At 49.2% G+C, this 19,495-nt stretch overlaps 1 protein-coding gene across 6 annotated transcripts in view; it reads left to right on the top strand.

The window, feature by feature from the left end:
- The first annotated feature begins 6,128 nt into the window (after window positions 1–6,128).
- SHISAL1 (shisa like 1) overlaps window positions 6,129–19,495 on the top strand; it is a 125,475-nt gene continuing 112,108 nt past the window's right edge. For all 6 annotated transcript variants that reach the window (XR_014784500.1, XM_084811253.1, XM_084811251.1 and 3 more), the window contains exon 1: window positions 6,129–6,335. The gene's annotated coding sequence lies outside the window, so the exon portion shown is untranslated. The remainder of the gene's footprint in view (window positions 6,336–19,495) is intronic.

Below are 19,495 nucleotides of genomic sequence, written 5' to 3'. Positions count from 1 at the left end.
GCCACTCTGGGCGATGTACAACCCACCATAAAACAATTTAAAACAATAAAATTTTACCATAATTTTTTTTTTTTTTAATACCCTAACCCACCCCAAATGCCTGCCTGAACAACCACGTTTTTAATGCACGACGGAAGCTCATTAAAGAGGGGGCATGACGGAGTTCCCTAGGGAGGGAATTCCACAGAGTGGGGGCCACCACAGAGAAGGCCCTCTCCCTCGTCCCCACCAGTCTAGCTGTCCTGGCTGATGGGACAGAGAGAAGGCCATCTGAGGCTGATCTTGTTAAGCGGCCTGTCTGGTGTTGCTGGAGGCGCTCCTTAAGATAGCCTTACATCACAGTACACAGCTGGAGTGAGAGCACAGCTGGAGTAAAGAAGAGAATATGACCCACTCAGAAACCTAGAGTTCTGGGTGCCTTTCCATCATCATCAATATTGCCTTGGAGCAAGAAGAAGCCAGGTCACAATCACCTTGATTACACAGCAACTTCCCTTTTTTATCCAGGTATTGCCAAAGTAACCTTTGAACTGGGAGCATTACCTGTTCCGAAGGTTGCCAACTTTTTTACTGGTGTCTGTTCCTGGGCATTTAACAGTAGCGTACTCTGCAGACATTGGCAGGTGATAACGCCTACCTTCGGGCCATGAAAAGCTTCGCCTACTGATTTATGCACCACAGAGCTGATCAGGCGGGATCCCCCCGCCTTTAACTGGTAACCCTAAATGTCTCACAAGATGCTCTCCTGGGTCCTTTTATTAGCTGGGGCTGCTATATATTCCCACCTGCCATACAGCATTGTGTTTGCAAGAGCAAGGGGGTGGAAGGAAGGGAGATGAAGCTATGAGTTAACCTGATGTATTTATGCCACCCTATCCTAGGAACATAAGAGCAGCTCCCAGCAATTTCCTTCCATTTAATTTTATATTAACCTGTCCCCAAGCAAAGGCTGGTTGGCAGCACTGAAACGACAGCTTGCGTCATCCTGTTCCTAGGAGATGCTATTCAAAGTGTCTTTAACGTATTCTTGGAACAAACTGTATTTGCGCTTGCTAGGTTTGCCGATAGCACTAATTGAGGCCGCCCCGGCTGTATGGCTCCACAGACAAAACTGCAGACTCTCTTCCTTTACCATAGTAACTTTGTCCTGATAAGCAATTTGTTTTCTTTCAGACAGGTTGATGCATGCAGGGGTGTAGCTCACACTGCAACCCGTGCTATATTTATCTTCAAACCACCATTGTCAAAAGGTGTTCTAGGGGGAATCCTGCAGTTCCTCCAGAAGCTGGTAAGGGGTTAAATGAGAAGATAAATACCAGATGACAAGCTTCTCAGAAATATAAGTTGCCCAGCACCACTGATGTTCCCCACCCTGCAACCTGCAGACAAAGAGGACGTGGGGCGCACCCTTGGGTGGGTGCCTCCTCAGGTTATGCAGGACAGTGGCGAGACCCCATGGGCATTTTGGCAACCCCCACATCCCAAAATCTTCTGCGATGTAGTGGGGGTTCTATGACAAATACTTGGGGGTTCCACAGCAGACACTATTCCCTAGTGAATTCCCTAAAGACTGCATGTAACAAAAGCATGGTCTTAGAACAACTGTATCCATCAAACCCATCTTTTTCTCTTTCCACCTCCCCATTGTTTTCCTATTTTTCTTAACGTTCAGCCTGAAGAAGCATTCTGATGGGCAAGAAATGCTTGCAGTCTATTTTATCGTTCCTGGCTGATCCTAACAAAAGTACCACATTCCCATTATCCATGGTGGATCACTAGACTTTGCAAGGGGCTCTGTACTATTTATTTTATATCCATTTAGGGCACAGTCCTATGCATGTTTAGACAGAAAGAAGTCCTACAACTCCCAGCATTGGGAATTGGGCATGCTAGGAGTTGTAGGACTTCTCTCGGTCTAAACATGCATAGGATTGCACCTTTGGTATATTAATACTTTGTTTTTTGACTAGAATCCTCAAAGTGGGTTACAAGATTTATTTTTTTAAAAAATGCAAGCCCTTTGTAAGTGTTTCTTTCTTAACACAATTAAGATCATGTGGAAAGGAGAGAGACCTCACCATGCTTCCCCTACCCCCTCTGCTGCCTTCACCACTGGGGTGAGCATACACGTTCCCTCTTCCTTTCCACACAGTCTTAATAGTGCAAAGAAAGAAATGCCTGCACAGGGCTACCATGGATACACCAAGAAATGCCTGCATAGGGCTACCATGGATACACCAAGAAATGCCTGCACAGGGCTACCATGGATACACCAAGAAATGCCTGCACAGGGCTACCATGGATACACCAAGAAATGCCTGCACAGGGCTACCATGGATACACCAAGAAATGCCTGCATAGGGCTACCATGGATACACCAAGAAATGCCTGCATAGGGCTACCATGGATACACCAAGAAATGCCTGCATAGGGCTACCATGGATACACCAAGAACCACACACTCAAAACAATGCAACCATCCCCACTGGAGCAGGAGCTGGCATCTGTCAAGGGTGGGCAACAGTCTAGCTGGAGCAGGAGTAGTCTGCCTCCTGCACTCTCCTCTTCCTTCCCACAGACCCCTCGTACTTTTAAAGAGGTGGATTTCCTCCACCCTTCTTTATTCCACACAACCAGCCCATGACATCAACGTGCATTACATAGCCACCCAAATGCAAAATTAACTCCATGTCTACGCCACTTGCTTTACACATAAAACTAGGCATGGAAGCTGCTTAGAGTGTGGGATTAGGACCGGGGACACCCATGTTCAAATCCCTGCTCAGGAGGAAATCCACTGAGTGACCTTTGGCCAGTCACTCTTTCTCAGCCTACCCTACCTTCACAGGGTTGTTGCAAGAATAAAATCCAGGAGGTGCGAGGGGGGACAGCACTGTATTCCAGGGGTGCAGAACCCCAGGCCCAGGAACTAAATCCGGACCATGTAGGTACCAATCTGGCCCCCTGGGTTTCCCCTGATGGCCCCTCCCTCTTACCCTGGCCTCACCCTCTTTTCCCGGACCACCAATTCTTTGATGGTTTCCCAGCTTTTGTGCAGGTGGCTTCCCCCACTCTTCAAAGGCGGAAATGCCTCTCCTAAGGCTTATTTACTGGCAGGAAGAGCTTTCAGCTCAAATAGGCTCACATTTCTGGCTTTTTAGCCCCCCCCCCTTTTGTCTTTGGCCCTGCCCACCAGTGGAATGAGGCCCCCAAGAGTTTCTCTGGAATGGGACTCAGGCCTTGGGCTAAAAAAGATTTAACACCTCTGCTATATATGCTGCCTTGAGCTCCTTGCAGGGAGTGGGGGGGGGAGGCGGGATGCAAGTGTAATAAATAAATAAAATAATCAAAACATGTCTTTAAAATAAGGAATCCATACTGTAAACAGAAGGATTTGTCGAAAGGATTTACCCTGGTGATTTGAAAAGGTCTTCAAATAGTCCTTCAAAAGGAATCACTGCTTCCTAAAGGGTTACTACATTTTCCAAATTACGTCCAGTTGTTGAAACGCTATTTATAAAATAATGCTCTTAAACTAGGATATACACTTAATCCCAAGAGTCATCGTTAAAAAACAAGGAGAAATAAATTAGAAGGCAGAAGGGGAGGAAGGGCAGGAGAGACAATGACATCCAGAGCAAAACACTGCTGTGATAGAATTATTCTTTGTTGTCAAGTGACCATTTATTCAGAATAATAGTTGTGATTATACTAACTAAGAGCATATCACCCTGTGAAATCCACATGAAAAGGCTAAGGCTTACATCACAGAAATTGATCTCCAGCCTCCCTCTTTTGGCAGGTCTTGTATTGTTTTCTCGGCAAATATAATTACAATTAACTTTGCAAATCAGGCCACAATACTGAGGAGATATAGATAGGAAGAATGACAGCTGATGGACAGCGTCACGTCACATCAGAATTGTTTTCGAGGAAGAAATTGGAGGCAGCCTAATCCCGAGGGACAGCCTAAAATAAACGCTACTGAACGGCCAAAGTGAAATGCATTGGTTCCTTCTGAACGTTACTAAGTCCCTAATCCTAACCATGTGTTCTGGTCCCACTCGTTTCCAATTTCCAACTGAGGATGCACAGAACTGTAGCTAATGCTGCCCAATCCTGTGCATGTTTTCTCAGAAGTAAATCCCACTGAGTTCCTAAACTAAATGCATAGGATTTCGGCTGCCAATTTTCTCTCTCTTTTAAGCACACAACAGGAGGAGAGCACACAGCAGCTTTTAAGATAGCTACTCGGAGACGGCAAATCCTATCGCACTGACTTGGGAGTGAGTCCCTTTGGACCGTGGGGCTTTCATCTGAGTAAGCATGTATAGGACTGGACTGGACTGCACGCAAGGGGCCCATGCCTTTCATCTGGAGCTTATCACTCTGCCCTCCAAGGCAGATCAACTCGTGAGTCTGCCAGCAGGTAAGTCATCTGGGGAGGATGTGTACTGGTTACTACCTACTGCTAATCTCAGGTGCAGGGGAGAGATCTACATAACCTATAACAAGCCCACTGGACTGAGATGAGGCTGCTGTTTTGATAACGGAGCTGCTGCATGTGAGAAGAGCCCAGAAGAAGACAATAGCCCAGTGGTACACATGTCCCACTGAATTCAATAGGTCCTCCTCGCTGGAATCAGGCTGGAATCCATAGTAGTGGCAAGAGTGTTGGACTGGGAGCTGGGACATCCGGGATCTAGACCCCACTCGCCACGGAAGCTCACTGGGTGACTTTGGCCCAGTCACAGACTCTCAGCCCAGCCTACCTCACAGGGTTGTTGTTGTGAGGCTAAAATGGAGAGGAGGAGGAGAATGTAAGCCGCCTTGGGTTCCTCGCAAGAGGAATAAAGGCGGGGTATAAATGCAATAAATGCAATAAATAAATAAGGAGAGACATTTCATCCTTTTAGAATAGGGGGGAAAAAACTGCACAAAAGCCCGGAAACCACCAATGATTGGTGGCTGCCGGGAAAGGGGTATTACCAACTGGGGAACCCCGGAGAGAGGGCCAGGTATGCCCTCCCCCCCTCCCCCCGGGGCCTGAGGCTCCCAACCCGTTCTGTAATCCTATGCACAGCTTACCAGGAGCAGTTAAGTGCAATGGAGTGCATTAGGGCGCAAAGCTAGGGCGGCGCTCTAAGCGTGCAGCCCGATCCTGGGCATGTCTCCTCCGAAACCAACCTCGCCGACGTCTCCCCGCGCGGCCACCCCCCCCCCCGAAGCGAGCTTGGCATCGCTTGCCTTACCGCCCAGCCCTGCGCGCGTTTGCTGAGGCAGTCCGCCCCACTGAGTTCGACGGGACCTACCGAGCAAGTTTACTTCCTAGTTTGTTTCGGGGCTGGCGGGGGACCCCATGACTTCTCTTTGGACCTCCCCGGGATGGGGGGGGCGATCCCTCCGTCTCCCTCCGCGGGATGGGGGGGCGATCCCTCCTTCTCCCTCCGCGGGATGGGGGGGGCGATCCCTCCGTCTCCCTCCGCGGGATGGGGGGGCGATCCCTCCTTCTCCCTCCGCGGGATGGGGGGGCGATCCCTCCTTCTCCCTCCGCGGGATGGGGGGGCGATCCCTCCTTCTCCCTCCGCGGGATGGGGGGGCGATCCCTCCTTCTCCCTCCCCGGGATGGGGGGGGGCGATCCCTCCTTCTCCCTCCCCGGGATGGGGGGGCGATCCCTCCTTCTCCCTCCGCGGGATGGGGGGGCGATCCCTCCTTCTCCCTCCGCGGGATGGGGGGGCGATCCCTCCTTCTCCCTCCCCGGGATGGGGGGGGGCGATCCCTCCTTCTCCCTCCCCGGGATGGGGGGGCGATCCCTCCTTCTCCCTCCGCGGGATGGGGGGGCGATCCCTCCTTCTCCCTCCCCGGGATGGGGGGGCGATCCCTCCGTCTCCCTCCGCGGGATGGGGGGGGGGATCCCTCCTTCTCCCCCCCCCCCCGAAGATGGAGGAAGCGCTTGGCACCAGATGCCGCCGCCGCGGCGCGCCCCCTCCAGCTCTGCCTCTTCTCCAGCGCGCCAGCGGCGGGCTTGACCTCTGATCGGGCTCCAGCTCGCCCGCTCCTCGGCGCCGCCCGCCTGTCTTTCCCCGCCCCTTCTCATCAATCCGGAGCAAACGGGGCGGGGGGGGGCAGAGAGAGAGGGAAGAAGCGCGCAGCCTTTGGCTGCGCTGCCTGATCCGCCTCCCCAGGACCGGGAGCCTGCTGAGAAGCCGCCGCCGCCGGGAGGAAGGCGGCGAGGGCGCGCGTCCCGGCGGCGCTTGCCCGCGGCGATGTCGCTTCTGCCTGCAGCCGCCGCCGCCGCCGGCGTCTCCCCGCGGGGGATCCGCTCGCCGCTCAGGTGCGTGAGACTGCTTCCTCCCCGCGCCGCCGCTCTCCTCTCCAAAGCCTCGTCCCCGCTTCCCCAGCCCCGGGCAGCCCGGCGAGCCTCCCCGCGCGCCCCGGCGGCGTTCCCAGGCTGGGCGATCGCGCGCGCGGAGTTGGGGACGGTCCCGCCAGAGCTCGGCCGGACCCGCTCCCGAGCAAGCGCGGCGCCGCGCCCTCCCTTCTCCGCCCTCCCGCCCGCTTCTCCGAACGGGTCTCCAGCGCCCCCGCCGCTGGGAAGCCCGCCCCCCGCCCCCGCTCCTCGGCCGGGCCGTCCACTCACTTCGCTCCCGTCTCGTCCCATCCGCGCCACTCTCTCCGGCGTCTCCCCTCCGCGGACCCCCGAGATCTCCAGCTCGCCACGCGCCGCACTGCCCCCCTGAGCGCGCGGCTCCCCAGACGCGGGACGCCCCCTTTTTCCCGAAGGCTGCGCTCCCGAAGCGCTCCTGCTTCAGAGGAAGCCCCCTTGGATCCGGCGGGCCTTGCTCCCGAGTAAACCTGTGAAGGATCGCGCCGTGTGAACCTCGGCGGGGTCACTCGGGAGTGAAGTCCGGCGAAGAGCCGTCGGGCTCGCTCCCCGAGGGAGCGTCCGTGGGCCGGCGGGCTTCTCCTGGGGAGCCGGCCCCACTGGGATCCGTGGGACCTGCTTTCGAGGCGAGGCCCGGGCTGCACGGTGCACCCTCCCTCGGATGCCCAGACGCCGCCGCTCCGTGCGCGGCCTCCCCGGGGCCGGGGCGGCCTCCCTCGCTCTGTCGCCGCCCGTGCGGCTCTCCCGAGGCGGCCACCCTCTGGGCCGGGGGGGGGGGGGGGCGCATCCACTACTCAGGTGCAACTCTCCCCCAAACGGGCGCCGATGACGCGATCCCGCCCTCCTTCCGCCCTGCCCTGCGCTGCCCCCTTTTCGCCCCCACCCGCGCTTGGCGCTTCCCGGCGGGTTTGCGCCGCGCCCCCACTTCGGAAAGCGAAGCAGCCGGCTCCAGGCGCCCAGCCTCCCTCCGGGCGCAGAGGACCGGGCCGCCCCCCCCCCCCGATGGGCTCGAGCGGGGTCGCGCAGGGAGCGGCCCCCGGCGCCGCGGGGGCGTCCCCGGAGCAGCGCCACTCCCGCCGCGCGCCCCGAGAGGCCTGCGCCGCCCCTCTCCGCGGAGGCGAGCCCGGGGGTTCCGCGGGGAAGGGCGCGCCCCTCCCGGCCGCTGCCCCGAGGCCGCGTGCGGGATCCCCCTCGAGGAGGCCGCCGCAAGGTTGGCGAGGAGGAGAAGGCGACGCGGAGGGAGGAATCCGGAGCGGCTCTTAGCCCGCGCGCGCTCCGGTGGAGGGGCGCGCGGGGCGCTCCGGCGGCTTTTCCCGCGGGGGTCCGGAGGCGGCGCCGAGCCGAAGACGCTCCCCGGGGCGGGGGGCGGAGCCCTCGGGCCGGGGGGCGCGCCGGGTGGAACTGGCCGGGGCGCGCGGCGGGGCCAGCCGTCGGAAACGGGGTTGCTGCGGAACGGCCGGCGGGCGGGGGCGCAGACTCGGAAACTGGGCAGGCCGGTGCGGTGTAGCGGCGAGAGTGTCGGATCGGGAGCCGGGAGCCCCGGGCTCTAGTCCCCACTCGGCCGCGGAAGCTCACTGGGGGACCTCGGGCGCGTCTCTCAGCTCAACCGACCTCGCAGGGTTGTTGTTGTGAGGATAAAATGCGGAGGAGGGCGGTCGTGTGAGCCGCCTGGGGTTCCTCGCAAGAGGGGGGGGAAGCGGGATATAGATGCGATAAATACGGATCAATGCAGAACAGGTGTGGGGGTTGGACTCGATGGTCTTACGGGCCCCTTCCCACCCTACTGTTCTGTGATTATGATTCTGACAGCTGGAAGAAGCTAACGTACGTCAAGTCATTTTAATTGCATTAAACGTGAATACCGCTGTAATGCATTCTAAAATAATGTTAAAAACATGCACAGCGTGGTTGAGGAAGGAACCAGGCTTTGGAGACGTCAGCTGTAGAAGTCACGGTTGTCTTAGGCTGTAATCCTGTATGCACTTACTTGGGAGTAGGCCCCATTAAAAACGATGGGACTTAATTCTGAGTCGAGGTGTGTAAGATTGCGCCTGTGTTGGCCAGGCAGAATGTTGCTTTTCCTCAAGGCTCCACAAGTCAGGGGGCCCGTGGCAATTCCGGGGAGGGGGCTGGGATATCTCTGGGCAGGCTGCATCCCTGTGGCTACTTGGGTGAAGGACGTCCATGGGAGCAGCAGCTGCGATATTCTTGAAGAAGGTTAGCGGGAAGAAAGGTAGTGTTCTTTACTAACACTTCAAGGGTGCGGTCCTATGCCCGCTTAGAAAGAGAGAAAAAGTCCTACAACTCTTGTAGGGTGTTTTTCTGTCTAAACATGCATAGGATTGTGCCCTTAAGCTGCTATCCTATACACACTTACGTGGGAGTTAGTTCCATTGAACTCAACGGGACTTATTTCTGATAAGACATAAACAGGATTGCACTCTTAATGGGGCATGCTGGGAGCATGCTGGGAGTTGTAGGCGCCCCCCCCCCATCTAAACTTGCATAGGATTGTGCCCTAAGGGTGCAATCCTATGCATGTTTAGACAAAAAAAAAAAAAGCATGTTTAGACAAAAAAAGGTGGCTGGGTCATGCTGGGGGTTGTACTGTCTAAGAGTGTTGAACTCAACGGGAACTCAACGGGACTTATTGAACTCAACGGGACTTATTTATTTACTTATTTATTATTTATTTATTATTATTTATTTATTTTTATTTATTACTTATTTATTTACTTATTTATTTATTTACTTATTTATTTATTTATTGAACTCAACGGGACTTATTTATTTACTCAACGGGACTTATTGAACTCAACGGGACTTATTTCTGATAAGACATAAACAGGATTGCACTCTTAATGGGGCATGCTGGGAGTTGTAGGCGCCCCCCCCCATCTAAACTTGCATAGGATTGTGCCCTAAGGGTGCAATCCTATGTATGTTTAGACAAAAAAAGGTGGCTGGGTCATGCTGGGGGTTGTACTGTCTAAACTTGCATAGGATTGCATAAACTTGCATAGGATTGCATAAACTTGCATAGGATTGCACCGTAAATTGCATGAAACCTCATCATCACAATAATACATTTTTTTAAAAACTGGCTTTTGTCCATTTTCCTACTCATAAACAAATGAACCTTATTTTTTAGATGAAAATATATGTGGAGACATCGACGTGGAAGGGATATGTGCCTAAAACACTCCAAGAAAGACTGCTGGGTTTTATTTTCAAAGCAATCTTCCCTGCCACCCCAGCCCTCTGGTTTGTTGAATACAACAGTTTTAGAGAGGTGAGAGAGGTAGCTGGCAGGGTTTTTGTTTCCTTTTCTTTTATTCTTTAAGGGGGACAGTGACTGTTTGGGGAAGCGTCTGGCAGAAAGAAAGGCAGTTGGGGAGTGGTATATAAAAGTCAGGAAAGGGAACTCCAAGTAGACAAGGTGTGGGAGATCAATGTTTAGGCATGCCTGACATAAAGCAGTCTCCTCCACTACAAATCCCACTTTCCTCCAGCCAGCTGCCTGGAGGACAGCAGCTGTGCTGGCTGGGAGGATAATGGGAGCTCTAGTCCAATACATCTGGAGGGCACCAGCCATGCTGCTCGCAGGATGATGTTTACTTGCTACATATGATGTTTATATCCCACCTTTCCTCCAAGGAGCCCAAGGCAGCGTACATGAGCCTCGTCCTCTCCATTTATCCTCTCAACAACCCTGTTAGGTAGGTTATGCTGAAAGTCCATATGACTGGTCCATAGTCACCCAGTGATCTTCATGGCAAAATGGAGACTAGATCCCTGGCCTCCCCAGTCCAAGTCCAACCCATCTGGAGAGCACCAGCCATGCTGGCTGGGGGATGATGGGAGTCGTAGTCTCCCCTTCTCTCTCTCTCTCTCTCTCTCTCTCTCTCTCTCTCACACACACACACACACACACACACACACGATGTTGAAGCTCCAAAACCAAATTCCCAAGTCGTCTCTAGTTTGACCTGCAGCTGGCTGGAGAAGTGAGGAATAGGAAGGTCATGGGCTGTGGTTTCCAAGAACCTCGGGGAAGCATACATCGAGTTATCTCACTTTTCACAACATCGCTGCGGAGTAGGTTAGGCTGAGAGATCGTAGCCACCCAGGCGGCAATCGTAAATAGACTTATTAGGGACTAAGCACTGTTGAACACCGTGGGACTTACTTTTAAGTAAACATACACAGGATGCTTCCAGTGAGCTTTTGGGCTAAGCAAAGATCTGAACCTGGGCTTGCCAACCCAACTCCAGTATTCTCCCTACCAGATGATCACCACGCCTTCATAACTAGGGCGATGCTATCATGTGCTCGTCTCCCTTTCTTCCTTCTGGAGCATTCCGTGACTTAGCCTTGCAGATGGCCGTGACATGAGCGCATTCACCCTGAGACAGCAAATTTGCTAGCTCAGTGGTGGGTGATGAATTTCCTTTCTTGGTGGTTTCACTTAATTGCTAATTCCAAAGAAGAGTTGAATTTGGACATGCTTTAATTCCGGTGTTTAAGGAACCAGATCCATCCCCCCCCCCCCAATGCTCTGCTACATGGGAGATCTGCGATCAGAGCTCCTGGGGGTTTTCGTGTTTACCTATAAGCGGTTGTGAAGTCTCCAAAATCTGATCGCAGTAGAAGCACTGGGGGGTTCAGTGCTTTCTGCCATACATTTTTCCCCAATCTAAATCCCTTCCACACACACACCAGAGTTGCTGTTAGCCCTACAGTGGAAAACATGCTCTTTTATGCAGCAGGGCTAATAGTAGCTTCAAGGCAATGGAGGCTGGTGGCCGTGATGCCAGTGGGGCGGTGAATCTGCTCTGGGCTTCAGTCAGAGCCAGTGAGAACCTTGGATAGCTCCTTTAGAGTTCTGACTGAAACCTGGAGTGGATTCGCCACTGGCCTCCACTGCTTCAAGGGGATGATTTATATGGGGGGGGACGGCACATTGAACACTCCCCCGCCGCCCAGTGCCACCGCTCTGATGAAATTGGAGCCTTCCATTTCCACAGCTCCCTTGTAGGTAAAAAAAAAAAAAAAAAGTGTCAAGAGACCAGCTGATTCTGGATCTCCCAGACCGGGTCTGTTTTCTTCCTGAGAAGAAGTCTGGCAGCATTACCATAATCTGAGCTGGATCTGCTGTGTAGAAAGAAGTGGAAGGACCTCGACAAGACTTGTTCTGCGCTGAGAGTTTTCCAGCTCTCAAATGAAACTAGGAAATGTGTGTGTGTCAGTTTATTGCATGAAATGAAGCCTTGGGGATGGGGGTTGAGGGGGAGCTCAAGAAACCAAAAAAGAAAGAGGGGAGCTAATGGCAGGCATGTTGTTTTTTGGGGGGGGTTCTTGTTTTCAATATGGCAACCTCTACCTTTTTGACTGCTCCGTGCACATTTGCGGTATGAGTCAATGTTTGCCATTCTTAATCACTGGTGTCTTGGAGAGCTCATTAGTGGAGACTTGTTTCCATGACAATGTGACCCCTAAGATTGTTCTGGTTATCGTTCAACTCCAGCTAGGTATTTATAGGCACCCAGATGAATGGGCTACCATTATTATTTGGCGTAAAAGTAACACCCACCCACAACACACTGGTCCCTTCAAGGGATCTGTTTTTCTGGAATCTGTGCTCCGAGAGGAAAAGTGCTGGACCTTCCAGCACTGTATATTGTATACATTTTTATTTTAATGAGTTAAATCAAAATGTGTTCCGTTGTTAGTGATCTTGCGCAAACTTGAGAAGAGAGATTTTAAATGTCACGGTTTCGTGTTAGTCATTTGTTCAGGTCACTAAAATTTAGCTGCATCTGATGAAGCAGCCTATACACCACGAAAGCTTATGCCATAATAAATTTGCTGGTCTTTAAGGTGTCACAAGACTCTTGGTTAAAAATGAGTTGTACGTTGGAATCAAGGAACAGCAGGGACACCTGGTTATATGTATGCAAAGGGCCCACCCACCCCCAACTTCTGAGGTTCTGAAAACTTCTTCAGGCTAGATGTTTAACTAAATAAGGCTAGGGGAGAGAGAAAGAGTACGCATAAAGCATTGCGTACTCACTGCTTTATGACATGTTATTTGTTGCTTTATAAAGGCAGTGCCCTACTGTTACCTCTGGATATGCTTGTTATAGTATGTGGTCAAGTCATTGAACTAGAAGTAAGGAGTTACTCACCAAGAGAGATTTCACATGTTGCCACTCAGAATGCTGTGGAGCCTTTACCCTGCTGTCAATGTTCATGTGTGAAAGAGATACAGCCTTCAGGGTGCTTGCATCAGGGTTTTTAATTGATGAGAATCCCCATGCAGGAAGGGGGATTTACAACAAAATGTCGTTCCTGTGCATTTTTGTATCATCTGTGAACAGATGTGTTCTATCTGAAGTCCACCTTTAGCCCTTCCCTCGCTGTTTTTCCATAGAGCTGTATCCCTTTGGGACTGGTGCTTTTATCACATTTTAAGCTCTCCTTCCAGTGCAGAAGTTTAACTGATGCAGATTCCCTTCATGACCACCCTTCTTTGTTCTCCAGTGAAACTGACTGCTTTCCCTTGCCCTAGTCAATTTCTCTGGAGAGCAGGGAGGGTGAAATAAATGGTTGTGGGGTAGGCTAGAAGGAAAACTGCCTATGGGAGTGCATCTGTAGGGCAGGATGGGCCAGGATCTGGTACAGGCAGGTAAGATGAGGAAGTGTCTTCTCCCTACACTAGCTGGATGCAAAGGATAACTTGTACTTAATGGTGATATAATGCACACTAACAGAAGCAAGGGGAGAGTCCTGAGCTATTTTAAAGCACTTCTAAAATGCACATGTAATTTTGGCCCAAGAGACCTTCCTCCTGAGTAGTGCAGTGCATTCACTCACATCTTTGAATGTGCCTTCATTATGACAAAAGGCTGCTTTCAAACAAACATCTCTCCGAGTGTGCTCTGAAGGGTGAAATCCTATGCATGTTTAGATAGAAAAAGTCCTATGACTCTCAGCATTCCCCATCTAGCATTGCCCTCCAGATGTTTTGGAGTACAGTGCCCATAATCCCTCACCAGTGGCCATGCTGACTAGGGGTGATGGGAATTGTAGTCCAAAAATCTGGAGGGCTGTCAAAAATGGCACATAGTGGCTGTATAGTGTTCTGAGATTGGTGAACAATGACTCATTTCCAGGTTTTTCACATGCATGTCTTCTTTTTTTGGTCTTTTTTTGCATTTTGAGAGTCTGTAGCTACATTTAGAAGAATTGGAGGACTAATGCGAATGCAAGCCAAACTTGCAAATAAGTTTGAAGACGCTACTAGCTACTACCTAAACATTTTTCACAGCTTGCTTGCTTTCCCACACATATCTTTGTCATTTATGGTGCACTTTGGTTCAGAAACAAACAACCTCCCACCCCATCTAATTCTCTTCCAATCTATAAAAACTTCCCTGCCTAGTTACCTGGAATGGTTTATGACTCGCCATAGGTGAATGGCTATATATAAGTCTGACATGAACCCAACATTGGCTAGAATGTACGGTCTGTTAAAACAAATGGTTCGGTTTCCTGCAATCTCCGCTCACCTGCCCGCTCACCCACCAGCCAATATGTACCGGATATATACCTGAAACTCTTAGTAACACTATGCATCTGATGAAGTGACTATAGTCCACAAAAGCTTATGCCAGAATAAATGTGTTAGTCTTTAAGGTGCCACAAGACTCTTTTGTTTTTGCTGCAATAGACTAACTTCTGGAAATTGCCCTGCATGTAACATTCATGCATGCATACAAATGGCATGACGAGAGGCACAAAAGCAATTTACATATCATGTATGAAAATGCTCTTAGCCACTTTGCAGTGAATGTAGTGCTTCTGGGTTGTCCAGCCATCGACATCTTGCCAGCCACTCCAAAAGAGTCAAAGTTAATCAGCCTTGAGTGGGCTTGAGATCTGGAGCGTTAGCGTGGCCCTTGCAGTAATAATGGCACTTAAGAAAAAAAATATCTGTTGGATTTCTAAATGTAACAAATTTGCTAAGGAAACCGTTAGACAAGTCAGCATAAAGGTATTTGCACAGAATTCCTTTTCAGAACATAATTGCATTCAAATATAAAACCAATTAAAATGTTGATTTACATTACAAAAGATACTTGGCTTTCAGGTAGAAGCCAACAAGCCTTCCTTCTAGCAAAGTGTAGATGAAAAATGATGTTAACATCCTGTTAGTGTTCTTCGCCGTGCCTTCTTACTCATTTAGACGTGGATGTGACATGGCCACTTTAAGCCCCAGCTGTGCTGTGGTCAGCTGGCTGGAAAGTTTCATTAGCTATTCAAGTGGAGAGTGACACCCTGGGCTGGCAGAGGGATGGGTAATTAAGCTTTTGAGTGCCTGACACAGCTTCTCCCAGGAAGAGATGAGCTATTGGGGAAAATATTCGATGTGGAATTTAACATTGGCATCTCTCTTACTTACTCTCCATTGACTTGCATGCAGAGCAGACTAGTTGCCTTTGAAATGTTCAAGAACATTTTTTAAAAAAATTTCACATGGAGTAAAACCTATGTTGGAGCGGGGTCTCCCACCTTTGATGCTAACTCTTATTTTTCAACCCCCTCAGCCAAGGGCTGTGGTACTACACTGCAACATTTTGTTGCAGGACTCCGTAACATAAAGTTCTAGTTATGATATGTTTAGGTTGCTATCTTGTGCACACTTACTCATGAGTAAACTCCATGGCACATGGTGAGATTTACTTTTGAGTAAACATACTTAGGATTGCACTATGTGAAACCTTTTTTTTTTATGAGGTTTGCCCCCATTCCATGGGTTTATCATTGTTTATATTTATGATAATTTGATGACTTAAAAAAAGTTCTATCGAAGAAATTACTCAGATGAATATAGGATTTTATTTTTTATAGTTCCCTAATGAAAAGTCTTCATTTGAAATGTGTTGGGCCTAGTAAACTGCACATTTCAACTGTACCTGGCTTAGGTGTTTCCTCTTCCATTGGTTCCTTAACATCAGACTGATGCAGGGAAATTGACCAGGTGAAACTTTTTCCAGCCACTTACCAAAGGAGGAGAAGCTTTGCCTGCTAGATTTCAGTGTGTTAGGGTGCTGTTAAGGAACAGGAGTGGGGTGGTGGGGGTGGTTTGTTTTTAACCGCACTTTGGAGTTAGACCCGGGTGGAAGTCCATAGAAGGGACAGGGTACAGGGAGCTGGGATGGGTGATGTTCAGTTTAGGTGATGTGTAGGCCTAGCTAGGTGCTGGTTGAATTGTCTATAACTATTGTGTCCAATTCTAATTATTTCCCTTGCAAATAAGTCCCCAAAAGGTATTATTAGCCAACAATAAAAGTTACTATGCCACCTGACACATACCTGTGCTAGTCATTTGTATTTTAGGAGGCAAAGGGAATAGTGTGTGAGATTTTTTTTTGGTGACTTCCTGCTCAAGAGATATTATAAACTGAGAGGTGAATTCTGTAACTAAGAATCTAGTGCCTGAGTTTGCTTTTTTCCTCCTCCCTTCCAATCCATTTTCCTTTTGTGCTGTGACTTTTAGATTGTAACCCTGTGGGCAGGGACTGTCTTAGTTCTGATCTTTATACGCAGCTCTGGGAGCCTTTTGGTTTAAATAAGATATGCTTTAAATAAAATAAATATAATATAATATGACTCCATGCACCCACAAGCAACCCCTTTGCTGCTGCTTTGTTCTTCCCTTCATACGAACAAGGAAGTCAGGATCAATGGTTAATGGCTTTTGAGGAGCTGTTAATCATAGTTCCCAGTTTGCACATAACAGGAAGCTTTGGTTAACTGTGGCTTTCTAGTTTGTTTTGCTGCTTGTGCAAAAGGAGGAGTGAAACTGCTGCGAAGAGGCTGTGTGGAGATGTATGGCGCTCGAGCATCCCCTGGCTAAGTAAGGCAGGGCTTGATCTTATAAACATGGCCAGTCTCTAACCTTCTGAGATGTCACACCAGACAAGTTTTGTTCAGTAGCTGTTGCTGGAGGTGGGGGAGCTTTCCACCCAAGACATAGTGACATGACTCTTAATTCTTCATAATGTTCCAGATGGACTTTAGTTTGCGGTCATGCAACCCGTAAATGATAAATAACCGGAACTAAAATTCTTGGTGGAAATGGGAAGAGACTGCCCATCCTTCCTGTATGACATAAAATGATTCAGGTATGTATAACATTTTGTGCCCTTGTGGAGACTTTTTGGAAGTCATCCCATTAGCAGAGAGAATTCCATTTAATTTTTCCAAGGACATTCCTAATGGTACAATTAGATGGATAACCTGTGTCAATCACCCATTTTGCTATAACTCCTTGAACTGCATGTGCAGATAAGGGCTGTCAGTCAAGTAAAGCGCTCTTAGTTGATCATCTTCCCTTTAATTAATTACATTTGCATTTTAGCAACTTATTGATATGAAGAAAGTACAACACTTTATAATGTCACAGAAGCTTCCATTCATTTGTTCAAACAAAAGGTCATGAATGCCACAGCAGAACCGAATTCAACTCAAAAAGCAGACAAGTGCTTTTAAGGCTGAGTTCCACTGACTTGTTCTTATCCGTTAAAAGTGTCACTTGCCCAGTCTTGAAATAAGTTCGTAAAGTTATTAGTAAAACGTAACTGGTCACTGTGGCTGGGGGCTCACAGATGTTGGCTATCTGCCACTATGTGCAGATGCCATAGCTTACATGGGTCTCCCTTTATGTTGTCGTGTGTGTGCTCAGTCATGAAGCCCCCTTCCCATCACACACTGGGGATTATTGTCTGAATCAGTCCTCCATTTCTTTAAGTGGTAAACTGAAACTGTCCTTTGGCTCTTTTGATTGCAAACGACAGTAATCCTAGATCATTGTTCTGTCTTATTCCTCTGCTCCAGTCCCTTGCCTAGCGGTAAGTTGATTTGATTTTTAAAATCTCTTTTTTTGAAAGCTCATGTACACAGTTCAAAAGCAGGTATACACACATACTGATATTCTCTTTTCTGCTTCCAGTGTGCTAATTCATACTCTTATCGCTTCTGTTACCTTTTAACAACTAGTTCTAGAATAATACCTATCCTATGTGCGTCCTTCAACACTGTCATCCACAGTATTTGCCCTTTATCAGTGAGAAAATGTACATGATTTTACTCTGAGAAACGGAGCAGTTTTTCCCACTAAATATTTTATTTTGCGCGTTGCATGTGAAAGTACACCCATTTGTCCAATTGAACTAGAACTGTCAATACAAAAAATGTATTACTTTGAAGATGCCTTGGGGCCATTTTGGTCTCAAAGCCCATCCATTATCTCAAATGAGATCAGGAAACCAGTGAATCCATAGTAGATTTCACAGGGTTCTAGTCATAAAGTGCTAATCTTGACTTGCATCTCACATTGGCCCAGTTCAGACCTGTTGGGAAACCATGGTTTGCCAGCATGTGAATGAGCTTGAATAAGCCTTGAGCTTGCATAGTCCCTCTCCCCTTTTCTTCTCCATCATTCATCAGAGGAGGAAAAACTTCTCCTTGTGAAACGAAACATGATTCACCATGAGGGCTGAACTCTGGGAACTGTGGTTTGTTTAAACTATGGTTAGTGAGAAAAAGCCAGAATCAACCCTTCGTTTCAGTTCCTAGCTTGTTTGGAAACCATAGTTTAAACCATGGTTGGCAGTTTGTGGTCCTCCAGATGTTGTTGGACTGCAACTCCCATCAGCCCTAGTCAAGTGATGAGGGATGATGGGAGTTGCAGTTCAGCTCATGTGGTAGGCAAGAAGTTGCCCACCCCTAGTTTAAACAAACCACAGTCATGGTGAACCATGGCTGGTTTAAAATCTAAAGTAGATGCTTCTGATCTCCTCCTCTAGCATGTGGAAGAGGAGGAGAGGGAAAGTGCAAGCCCAAGGCTTGTGCAGACTCATTCACATAGTGGCAAACCATGGTTTCTCATTAGCTGTGTTTGGACATAACGCTAAGCCATGGTTCAGCATTACAAGAGCAAGCCTGTTTGAGCCTTGAGCTCGCTCGCTTCTCCTCCTCTGGCACAACTGCAAGAAGGAAATCAGAAGCTTCCAGTTCCGTTTTGGATTAGCTGCACTTTAGCATGTTGTACAAATCCTAAATGTACGCCCCTTCATGGATCACTGCCTTGTTGTGGCGAAGGGGCTTGCGTAACTCAATGAAGCCATAAGCTATGCCGTGCAGGGCCACCCAAGACGGACAGGTCATGGCAGAGAGTTCTGACAAAATGTGGTCCACTGGAGAAGGAAATGGCAACCCACTCCAGTATTCTTGCCAAGAAAACCCCATGGAATGTATCACAAGGCTAAAAGAGATGACGCCGGAAGATGAGCCCCTCAGGTCGGAAGGTGTCCAATATGTTACTGAGGAAGAGCAGAGGGTATTTCCAAGTAGCGCCAGAAAGAGTGAAGCGGCTGGGCCAAAGCCGAAAGGACACTCAGCTGTGGATGTGTCTGGTGGTGAAAAGAAAATCCGATGCTGTAAAGAACAATATTGTTTAGGAACCTGGAATGTCAGATCAATGAATCAAGGTAAGCTGGAGGTGGTCAAACATGAGATGGCAAGATTGAACATCGACATCTTGGGAATCAGCGAACTAAAATGGACAGGCATGGGCGAATCTAATTCAGGTGACTATCATATCTACTATTGTGGGCAAGAATCCCTTAGAAGAAATGGAGTAGCACTCACAGTCAACAAAAGGGTGGGAAAAGCAGTACTGGGGTACAATCTTAAAAACGATAGAATGATCTCAGTACGAATCCAAGGCAAACCATTCAACATCACAGTAATTCAAGTCTATGCCCCAACCACTGAGGCCGAAGAAGCTGAGGTTGATCGGTTCTATGAAGACCTACAACACCTTCTAGAACTAACACCAAAAAAAGACGTCCTCTTCATCATAGGGGATTGGAATGCTAAAGTAGGAAGTCAAGAAATCACCGGGATAACAGGCAGGCATGGCCTTGGTGTACAAAATGAAGCAGGACAAAAGCTAATAGAGTTTTGCCAAGAGAACATGCTGATCATAGCAAACACTCTTTTCCAACAGCACAAGAGGTGACTCTACACATGGACTTCAC

The sequence above is a fragment of the Heloderma suspectum genome, chromosome 7 (genome assembly GCF_057233095.1).
Source record: "Heloderma suspectum isolate Gila_16-S chromosome 7, 16-S_ref, whole genome shotgun sequence".
In the NCBI taxonomy this organism is placed as follows: Eukaryota; Metazoa; Chordata; class Lepidosauria; order Squamata; family Helodermatidae; genus Heloderma; species Heloderma suspectum.
Note: the sequence above shows the minus strand (reverse complement) of the source record. Positions and strands in the feature narration are given on the sequence as shown.